Below are 9,451 nucleotides of genomic sequence, written 5' to 3'. Positions count from 1 at the left end.
TAAAGGAGTAGCAGCCATATGCATGCCACACGTTTCAGATTTTTTTTTTTTTTTTTTTTTTACATTGAAAAAAAAAACATTTACCATTTTCTTCCAATTCAGTATAATTCCTACCTTTGTGTTGGTTACTCGCACACATTCTTAATAAATTACATCGAATTAATATGCATTGAACCTTTGCATTGAAAAGGTTCAATGGAAAGGCTCGACTCAAGGTTCAAACCTGTATTGCAATTTAGAAAAAAATAGAGTTAAATATCAATTGATTTTCCTTGTTTTGAATTGTAATCATTTTCACAACATGTAAAATGTTTTTTTTGGATTTATTTATTTCTTATTATTAATGCATAGTATCTAAAGCAGATATCTTCCTTTTCATAAAACCTTGTGAAAAGGTTTATAGAATCTATGAGCATGCTAAAATTCCCAATATTAATTTTAGAAATGGAACCGAGCGAGTTCCCTCTAGAGCAACCAAATGCTAATGAGAAAACTGATGGCTTTGTGACAAAAAGTAAGAAAATTGTTCAACAGTAATGTCTCGATATTTAGCACCAAGAAAAATTTTATTAAGCCACAGGCTCAGATGTCACTAGAAGCAGACATGAATTTAACACTATCTCTGCCTACACAAGAAAGAAGCATTTCTTATGGAGTGATCTCCCCTAATGAAGCAGCCTATTTCCATCTCCCACCCGACGCACCACCGATATGCCAAAGCAACAGCGGGATGAGCAGTAAAATTCGAAATGGAAAAGAAAAAAAAGTTCTCTGTGTGTGACGGAGAGACTGGGGGTGACCTCATGACCGCATACTTTCTGTTTTCACACCACTACACCACAGTTGTTCATTAACGGGCTGTCACAAGAGTGTGAACTAAGATCTGCAGGCGAAGATAGCTTAGCAGTTAATTAGGATGAGACTGAAAAAGGTTTTAACGAGCCTAAGGATAAAAGTTTCAAGTTATGTATTTGTGCCCGATTCCATACATGGATACCTGTGCAAGAGGAGATTTAGCACAATTAAAATATTTAAATTAGCGCAATAAGTCTGAAGAACGCCGGGTGCCATACGTGCATGCATTTACATACTTACATGTTTGGTCATGGTGGGGGTGTGTATGTGTGTGTTTTCACAGTGCTGCAGGCAGGCCGTTTAGCAGCTCTATAATGACATAATTGTTGCATTAAGAGGCAGCTGCATGCTCCACCCAGGCCATCAGTGCATGACATCCACCACACACACACAAATATTAATTATCCACTGAAATACAAAGGGGGAAAAATAGCAAAAATTTGACAATACTTTATTTTGCACTAGTTGTAAGTAACCACAAACACACATGATGAGGGAACTTGGCAGCGGAGAAGTGGTCCGCACTGATTTGCATCTGAGGTGGAGTAGAATCTGTTGCCGGGGGACGAGTCTCTGAGGAAGGTGTTGACGGTCAATCAAATGGACCAAGAGTTCAGTCTGAGGTCAGGATGAATTCTACTGTAATCCTCTAATTCAGTAAGACACAGTGATAAGGATTAGATCTTGTTTGCGCCACAGTGAATACGTACAAAGAGATCAAGTTTGCCAGGGTTTTGTAATTTTTAAAAATATGTCCTGAGAAAACATTAAACGTATTCTAGAAATGCCTACAAGAGTTACAGTAGCTTGCCTTTATCAGAGGTCTGCATTCTGTTGCCCCGGAGCCGCAAGTGACTCTTCGGATTTTCCACAACGGCTCCTAATATCCAATGCCTACATATTATAAAGAGATGACACATAACATTTGTGGATCTATATGAGATTTATTTAGTTGGACTGAGGTTAAAATATTTTTTTTTTTAAAAAGGAGGCTCTTTTGATTGTAAAAGTTGGAGATAGTTGGTCTGTGTCAATATTTTTGCAAAAGGAAACATCTAACTCTGGATTTATAAGCTGTTAATAAATAATATATATTATCCAAGATAAAATACATTACACACTTCTGTATTTGAGTACTATAAAGTCTGAAGAAAAGCCTCATAGGGTCGATTTGCGGCACATCCGTGGATTTGTAAGTACAACTGAAAATTTTAAGTACTTGTCTTTCACTCGTGTTCTCAAGTATGTTACTATCTGGCTGCTACTACGTGCACAACTCACAAATGAGTCAGTATGGTCACTTTGTCAGGGTAGCATGTGTAGGAGTTTTTGGTCCTGCAGATTCATCATCACCGTCACTCAAATGAAGCTTAGTTTGCGATGTTCCAGCAAAAACCCAGCGAGTCACCGACACAATCTGCACAACTCGAAGGGAAAAGGACAAATATCAGAGCCTTGGATCCAGCTCACTTTTCCTCCCTCTGACTTTTGTGATTTTCCATCCACCCTATTTTCTCTTCCAAGCCTTTTTTTCCCCCTTCTTTCTAACTTACACACACATACACACATTAGGAGAGCAAGGTAAGAGTGTTCATTACCATTGCGTGAAAATAGATGGCACAGGTTCAAACAGCCATAGGTGAAATCCTCTTCAGAAGTCAGTGATCTCAACACCTGCCCGTGGCTGATATGACTCCCTCTTTCCCTGTTTCTGTGTGGGTGTGTACGTGCGTGGCCTTGCCCTACGAGAGGAGCACTCTCAGTGACGGCTTACAGAGACAGAATGAGGACGTCACAGGTGAGTGAATTTGTTCGAACTGACAGATGTGCATGCACGTATTTTCTCTCTCTCTCTCTCTCACACACACCCCGACGGACATGCACGGTTATATCTCTGACACGCATGGCGTGTGCTCTCGTTTTGCTTCACACACACACGCGTACACCCCCGTAGCTCTATGGGGGCCAGCTGGGGCTTCTGCAGCAGCACCATCACACATGAATAACTGAGGCTTTTCCTTTGCAGCATTGGCTATTCAATACCTGACAGGGCTCCTTATGGTGTGTAGTCTCTATGTGTGGGGGGGGGTGTATTCCCGGGTGTGTGCATGTGCTTGCACTTAGTTGCATGTGTCCATATCAATCACTGTCATATTAAAAAGTGTAAAAGTGAAGAAAGTTAGAAGAAAGCGTCAAGGAAACATCCCGTTTGGTTATCATTTTCACCTAAGATTGCGTGACTGAGCAAAATATTCACATCTATGTGTGTTTTGTTGGCGTTATTACTGGAGCCCTGCCATACTTACTCACAGAAACATGCAACAGTTTTCATAGCCCAGTTTATCCAGTCACAATAAGACTTTTTTGGGGGGTGAGGGGGCGGGGGGTGTGAGGTGGGGATGCTACCTGATTCATGAACCCAAATCTGGACATGGTTTGGGAAAACGATACATGGTTTTGAAAATGTTTTCCAAATGAATCTCCGAAAGATGTGACGTGCATTGGTGTTTCGGTTGCATTTACTGTGACTCTTCTGCTAAAATAATAAAAAAAAATTAAAATAAAAAAAAAAATCCAGGTCAAGAAATTTGGTTTGCAAGTCACTCAGTTATTAAATATTCCACTGCAGCAGCACAAATTAGAGAAAAATAGCAAAATGGACAGCCAAACTTTAAAAAAAAAAGAGAAAGTGTGGCATTTTTTTTTCTATTCAGCTACGTAGAGTCGACATTTTTAAGAAGCAGCCAGCACAGCTGCATGAGGCATATCTCTACCAGCTTTGAACAGATTGAATTTCTTGCCTATTCTTTTTTAACTAGGCCATTTTAACACATGGTTAAGCTTTGATCTCCACAGGAGTCAAACTCCAGTCCTTCAGGGTCGACATCCTGCAACGTTTGGATGTGTCTCTCAATCAACACACCTGAATCACATAATTAGGGCATTAGAAGGACTCGGTCAAACTTGACTTCAAGAGAACGTAACTTAATCATTTGATTCAGATTTTTTATTTATTTTTTTTTTTGCATTTTGGACACATGATAAAGTTGTATGACACCAGCACTCGAGGACTGGAATTTGACACCATTTCATTTCGGAACATTAATCATGTAGATCACATTACCCGATGATCAGTGTTCATCACATCATAGTCTTACAGACCGGCTGTGTTCCTGCATATTCCTGCATGATAGCATCCAACATCAATTAGCAGTCTGACAGGAGTTGCCTAATCCACCAATATTAGCCAGTCAGGGGCAATTTTGTTCAATGTCATTAAAAAGGATGATTTTCAAACACCATAAAAAGATCTGTCAGACATGTCTACACTTTTTAACTCAGCTACACGTGAAATATTTGGAGTTGTGGAGCATTTTTCTTAGCTGTTTATTCAAAAGCTGCGATCCAAAAGTTTTTCATGACAGCTATGTACAGGTAGTTTAATGAAATAAGGAAAAAAAAAAAAAAAAAGAACTACGAAAAAAATGTAAACATCTTGATGTTTTCCACAGGTGTCAAACTGCGGTACGCATCTTGCTGTGGAAAGGCTCACAAATGTGTGTTTTCCTTTTGTGGTTGAGCCAGCAGTTACAGCACATTTTATGACAGTAGGGCAAATGAAAAGTCAAAGCAATGAAAACACGATCTGAATAAAAGCGGATTTGGGAAAATTTTCATTTATGCTTGTTTTTCTGCCCTCTTTGTTGCTCTGCCATCATCACAGATTTGGTTAATTTTTTTCTTGCTTCGTATCGCGTCATAACCCTTCATTGCTTTCCTTTGATACCATGGATCTTTATGGTAATTTCAAACGCTAAGGAAACCATTACTATTCAAATACAAACCCTGCACTTAGCCACTCATTTCATCAATAGTGTATAGTGTAAAAGCTCTTTAGAGAGGATTTCTAGAAAGTTACTTAAACTCTTAAGATTGGATGTAGCATTATGAGGTTATGTAATTGAATCCATTGAATAACTGAAAACCTCCACATAAAAATGACATTAGAAAACATCTAAACTCCTTTGGGTCTAGCTTATATAATTGTAGTAAAATTGTAAACTAAAAATATCTAGAAAGTGAAAACAAGAAAAAAATTGGATACTGTTTAGTTGTAAATGTCTATTTCTCCTCATAAATCTTGATTATTGAACAAAACAAAAAAAACAAAATGCTTGGTTGTATTACAGTTTGTTCTTATGGAAACTAAATAACACTGAAAAATAAATAAGAAATGTCATTTTTTTTGTGTCTGCATGTGAAACAATTCTGTATTTTTAATGTATTACATTTTAAAAAATAAATTTTTATGTAGGTATTCTAAGTATTGATGTCTCATTCACCATAATACAGTTTGTTGGTCTATATTTAACAGAGCAATTTTAACATGAGGAACAAGACTATAATTTATTATTAAATAAACCTTATCCACAAACACTAATGTTCTCTTTTAACTCTTTTCAGACTATTTTGATTATTAGTTAAGTAAATAACTAACTTAATATTAGTTATCTGTTAATATCAGAAAAAAATATTGGCAGCCAAATTGCTCAAATTAATCAGGGTAGGTAAATTCTGACAATCTCAAAACTTGGATTGCATTCAGATTTTCAAGGAGGATGAAAAATACCTGACCTTTCAACTAGATATTTCTATCAACAACCTGGCACTAAAATGAAAAGCCAAAGCAATCAAGAAAGCTTTTTTATAGAATATTATTTTTTAAAAATCTATCAAGATTAAAAGATGACAAAACACTGCAGCTAATAGACCAAAGGAGCTGCAGTAGTAAAAACCAACCTTTCTAACCACAGGTGACTTAGTGCTAAGAATTTCTTACATTTTTGAAACCTTAAATTTAATTTAAACACTGAAAAAAAATCAATAAATTCTTCCATCCATCTGTTCACCCATCCATCTAGCAATTAAAAAAGTTTGGGGTTTTCAGGAAGGACTTGAGACTGGGTGGTCAGGAGGTGCTTCCAGATGACTGGGCAGCTTCCTAATGCGATTAGGAAGACAGGTAGGAGGGTACTTGGTGCGTCATCTGGAAGGAGTAAAGTGGATAATGAGACTTGGTGGTGGTGGAACAAAAACATCCAGGATCACACACAGAGAAAAACATTAGCTGAGAACAAGTGGGGCACTGAGAGGACTGAGAAGACTAGACAGGAGGAAAGGAAGACACAGGATGTGGTGAAGGTAGAGGTGGCAAAGGCTAACCAAAGGGCGTGTGATGACCTGTATGCTAGGTAGATAGTACAGAGGCAGAGAATGACTTGTACTAGTTAGTGAGGCAGAAAGACAGAGATGAAAAGGATGTGCAGCAGGTTAGGGGGATTGAGGATAGGGATGGAAATGTACTAACAGGTGAAAAGAGTATAAGAGCTGACTGCCGTGGGTCAGGAAGCAGCTAAGATTAGTAAGGGAGATGTGAGGCAAGCTTTGGGAGAGGATGGAGATGGGAAAGGCAGATGGTCCTAGTGGAGGTATGGAAGTGTCTAGGGTAGGTTGTAGTAGAGTAGTAGAGGGTGGAAAGGAGTTCAGGTGCTGATTTTTAACAACGGGGGAGATATACAGAACTGTAGCAACTACAAAGGAATAAAGCTAATAAGTGAATGAAACTGTGGAAAAGAATGGTGGAAGCTATAGGGTTAGATCAGAAGTTTGTGAGCAGCAGTATGGCTTCATGCCAAGAAAGACTAAGGCAGATGCTAATTTTACTTAAAGGACGCTGATGGAGAAGTACAGAAATGAGAACTGCATTGTGTTTTTTGTAGATTTAGAGAAAGTGCATGATAGGGTTACAAGAGAGCAGCCGTGGTATTGCATGAAGTGGAAGAGAAGAATGTCAGAGATGCAGGACTTGTGAGGTAGCAGTGAGGTGAGCTGCAGGAGCTGCAGAGGAATTCAAGCTGGAGGTGTTACTGCATTAAGGAGCCACTCCTGGTTTGTTTTGGTGATGGACAGGATTTTCTCCATGTACTCCTCCTTCCTCCCACAGTCCAAACACATGATATTTAGTTTAATAGATCGCTCCAATTTTTCCTTAGGGATGAGGAAAAATTGGAGGAAAAGTATAATGGACAGGTGACCTGTGCAGTGTGTACCCATTTTACCCGTTTTCTTGGCCAATGACCACAAGAGATGGGCACCAGCCACCCTTGTCATCCTGCCAGGACAAGAAGGTATAGAAAATGCATATATACACACCATATAACATTTTCAGTCAACTTCACAGTTATGTAGCACTTCTGTGTCACTCTCCAATAAAATTCCTCTGAAACGCTTTGTTTGGAACATCTATAAAAATTTCAAGGATACTTTTGCTTGGTACTTTATTTTCAAAAGTATTTTGACTACTAGATCTTCTTGACATTTAAACATTTCTTGAGCTCAGACTAAAAGATTTGTGAAGTTCTATCTATAACACGCAGTAGACCTGGTTGCTTCACATCTCCATAAGTACAATTTCTCACAAAAACGTTCATCGTATAAATTACAGCCCCCCACACCCTACCACTCTGTCTTCTCCTTTTCCCCTTACATCTCACTTTGTCTGACCTCTCCCTTCAATCCAATCCTCTCCGACTCTTTGCTGACATGCAGCTGCATGAATGTGCATGGGTAGACACACGCACGCACACACACACACACCCCCACACACCATCAGCCACATAGCTGGAGCTTTGCCATGACTTAATGGGCACGGGTGCAATGAGAGTCGAGAGGGAACACTGGCAAAGACAGAATGAAACAGAGAAGGCCGGAGGCATCCGCAGGGTGAAACAGAGCAGTTTCTAGAAAGGCTGCGCACAGGAAAATTGAAGAGCTATTTTCACGCCACATTAAGTTATGCCAGCCTTTCACTGTGGGACTACATTCAGGCAGAGAAGCCGTGCCTCTATTGTAAAGGCTAATAATCAACGCAATGGACTTATTACCCAACACCGCAATTCACAGGCCAAGCTAGACAGCCTCAAAGAAAGAAAGGCGAGAAAAGGAGGAGGAGGGGCAGACATGAATACCAATGGATTGTAGCAAATGTGACTGTCTTCAGTACAAATCCATTCATTTTATTTGCTTGAAATTTAACTCGGTCCAAATGGATATCTAGATAAATGGAACCCATCCTATAGGGGCAAAGCAAAAAAATGAACATGATAGGGAAAATGGGAATTTCCATTACTGGATCTTTAAACTTATTCCAGACAGTACTGTGAAAATGACTGGTGTGTGTAAAAGCCTTTGCATCTCCATGCATCTGTTATGGAGACTGCTCTAACTGCATCCCACTGCTGTCACTTGGGGTTGCTTCAAAGAAAATATAAAATTGCATGTCATGCCCATCATGTCTGCGCTGTGTAAGTACATTAACTATAGGGTATCTGAAAGGCATCGTTATGAGCAGGAGCGTTAATATGCCTATTATACAAAGCCTTCTAATACAACATGTCATTTAAGCCCCTAGGATTTTTTTTTTTTTGTAGGAAAAAATTATATTAATTTGTCAAAACTGTTGTTTTACACAGACAATGCTAACAAATTGTCTGCTTGTGTAAAAGCTATTCTGTTGGACTCCATGCTTGAATAGTTTTAAAGTTCATTCATTCTCTTGAAGCCAAAATGTGATTTGGAAAAATGCTAATGCATATCTAATTCTTTATGTAGCATCCAAAAAGTAAGTTCTGATCCTTTATCAGTCCTGACGTTTCTGAAACTAGGATTGATATGAATTTCATCAGTGAGGGAAAAAAAAAAAAAAGATTTGTAAACGTATGCAATGCAGAAGCAACACTAAGTATAATGTCACTGTTTGGTTATTCACAAAATCTGCCATAAAATAATGGCAAAGGGGGAATCCATGTCCCCTCTGATCTGTCAATAATACACTTGAAAGAAAGATGCACACAACGACAAATCATTTACAAAGGTGAAAAAGATACTCAATGAAAGCATGGGTGTTTTCGAACATGATTGGATATGAAGTTATTTAAACATCGGAAATTTAGTTTGTATTCTGACTTGAAGTGAGAGTCAACACTATGCTAGGATCAAAATAACTTTCTGATTCCTTTGGGAAATAGAGCAGCACAAGTCCTTAAAGTGACTCAAACTATGTTGAAATAAGGAATTCATCTGATTTTTTATTCCAGCATTCAGAGTTGTAACATTTTCCCAGAAGAGCCTAATCATTTTTATCACAGATCTACCTCTTTAAACAGTCTTGCTCTTTGGCACAGTAAATAACTTCTCAGCATTTAGAGAAACTGACAAGGTTTTTTTTTTTTTAAAAAAAGGATTGCCTATAAATGAAGCTAGTGTGGGAAAAAGTTTCAATATTAAATTTTTTTTACGTCTGTTAGATCTTTTAACACACTTGAATCCCAAGAAAGACGCAAAAGGTGTGGGTTATAAAGCACATCAAAGCATTTTAGATCAGTCAACACCAACCATCCCGTTCACTGACTTGTGAGTTCTGAGAAAAACAAGTGTGTGGGAAAACGGTTCCTACCGTGAATAATGTAGGGGAAAAAAGTAGACAACTCAGTGAAAAGGAAATTTGTTGTAGAGATTGAGCGATTCAGAGACAATC

Source organism: Xiphophorus hellerii, chromosome 21 (assembly GCF_003331165.1).
Source record: "Xiphophorus hellerii strain 12219 chromosome 21, Xiphophorus_hellerii-4.1, whole genome shotgun sequence".
NCBI lineage: Eukaryota > Metazoa > Chordata > Actinopteri > Cyprinodontiformes > Poeciliidae > Xiphophorus > Xiphophorus hellerii.
The sequence above is the reverse complement of the archived record's forward strand: the minus strand, read 5'-3'. Positions refer to the sequence as shown.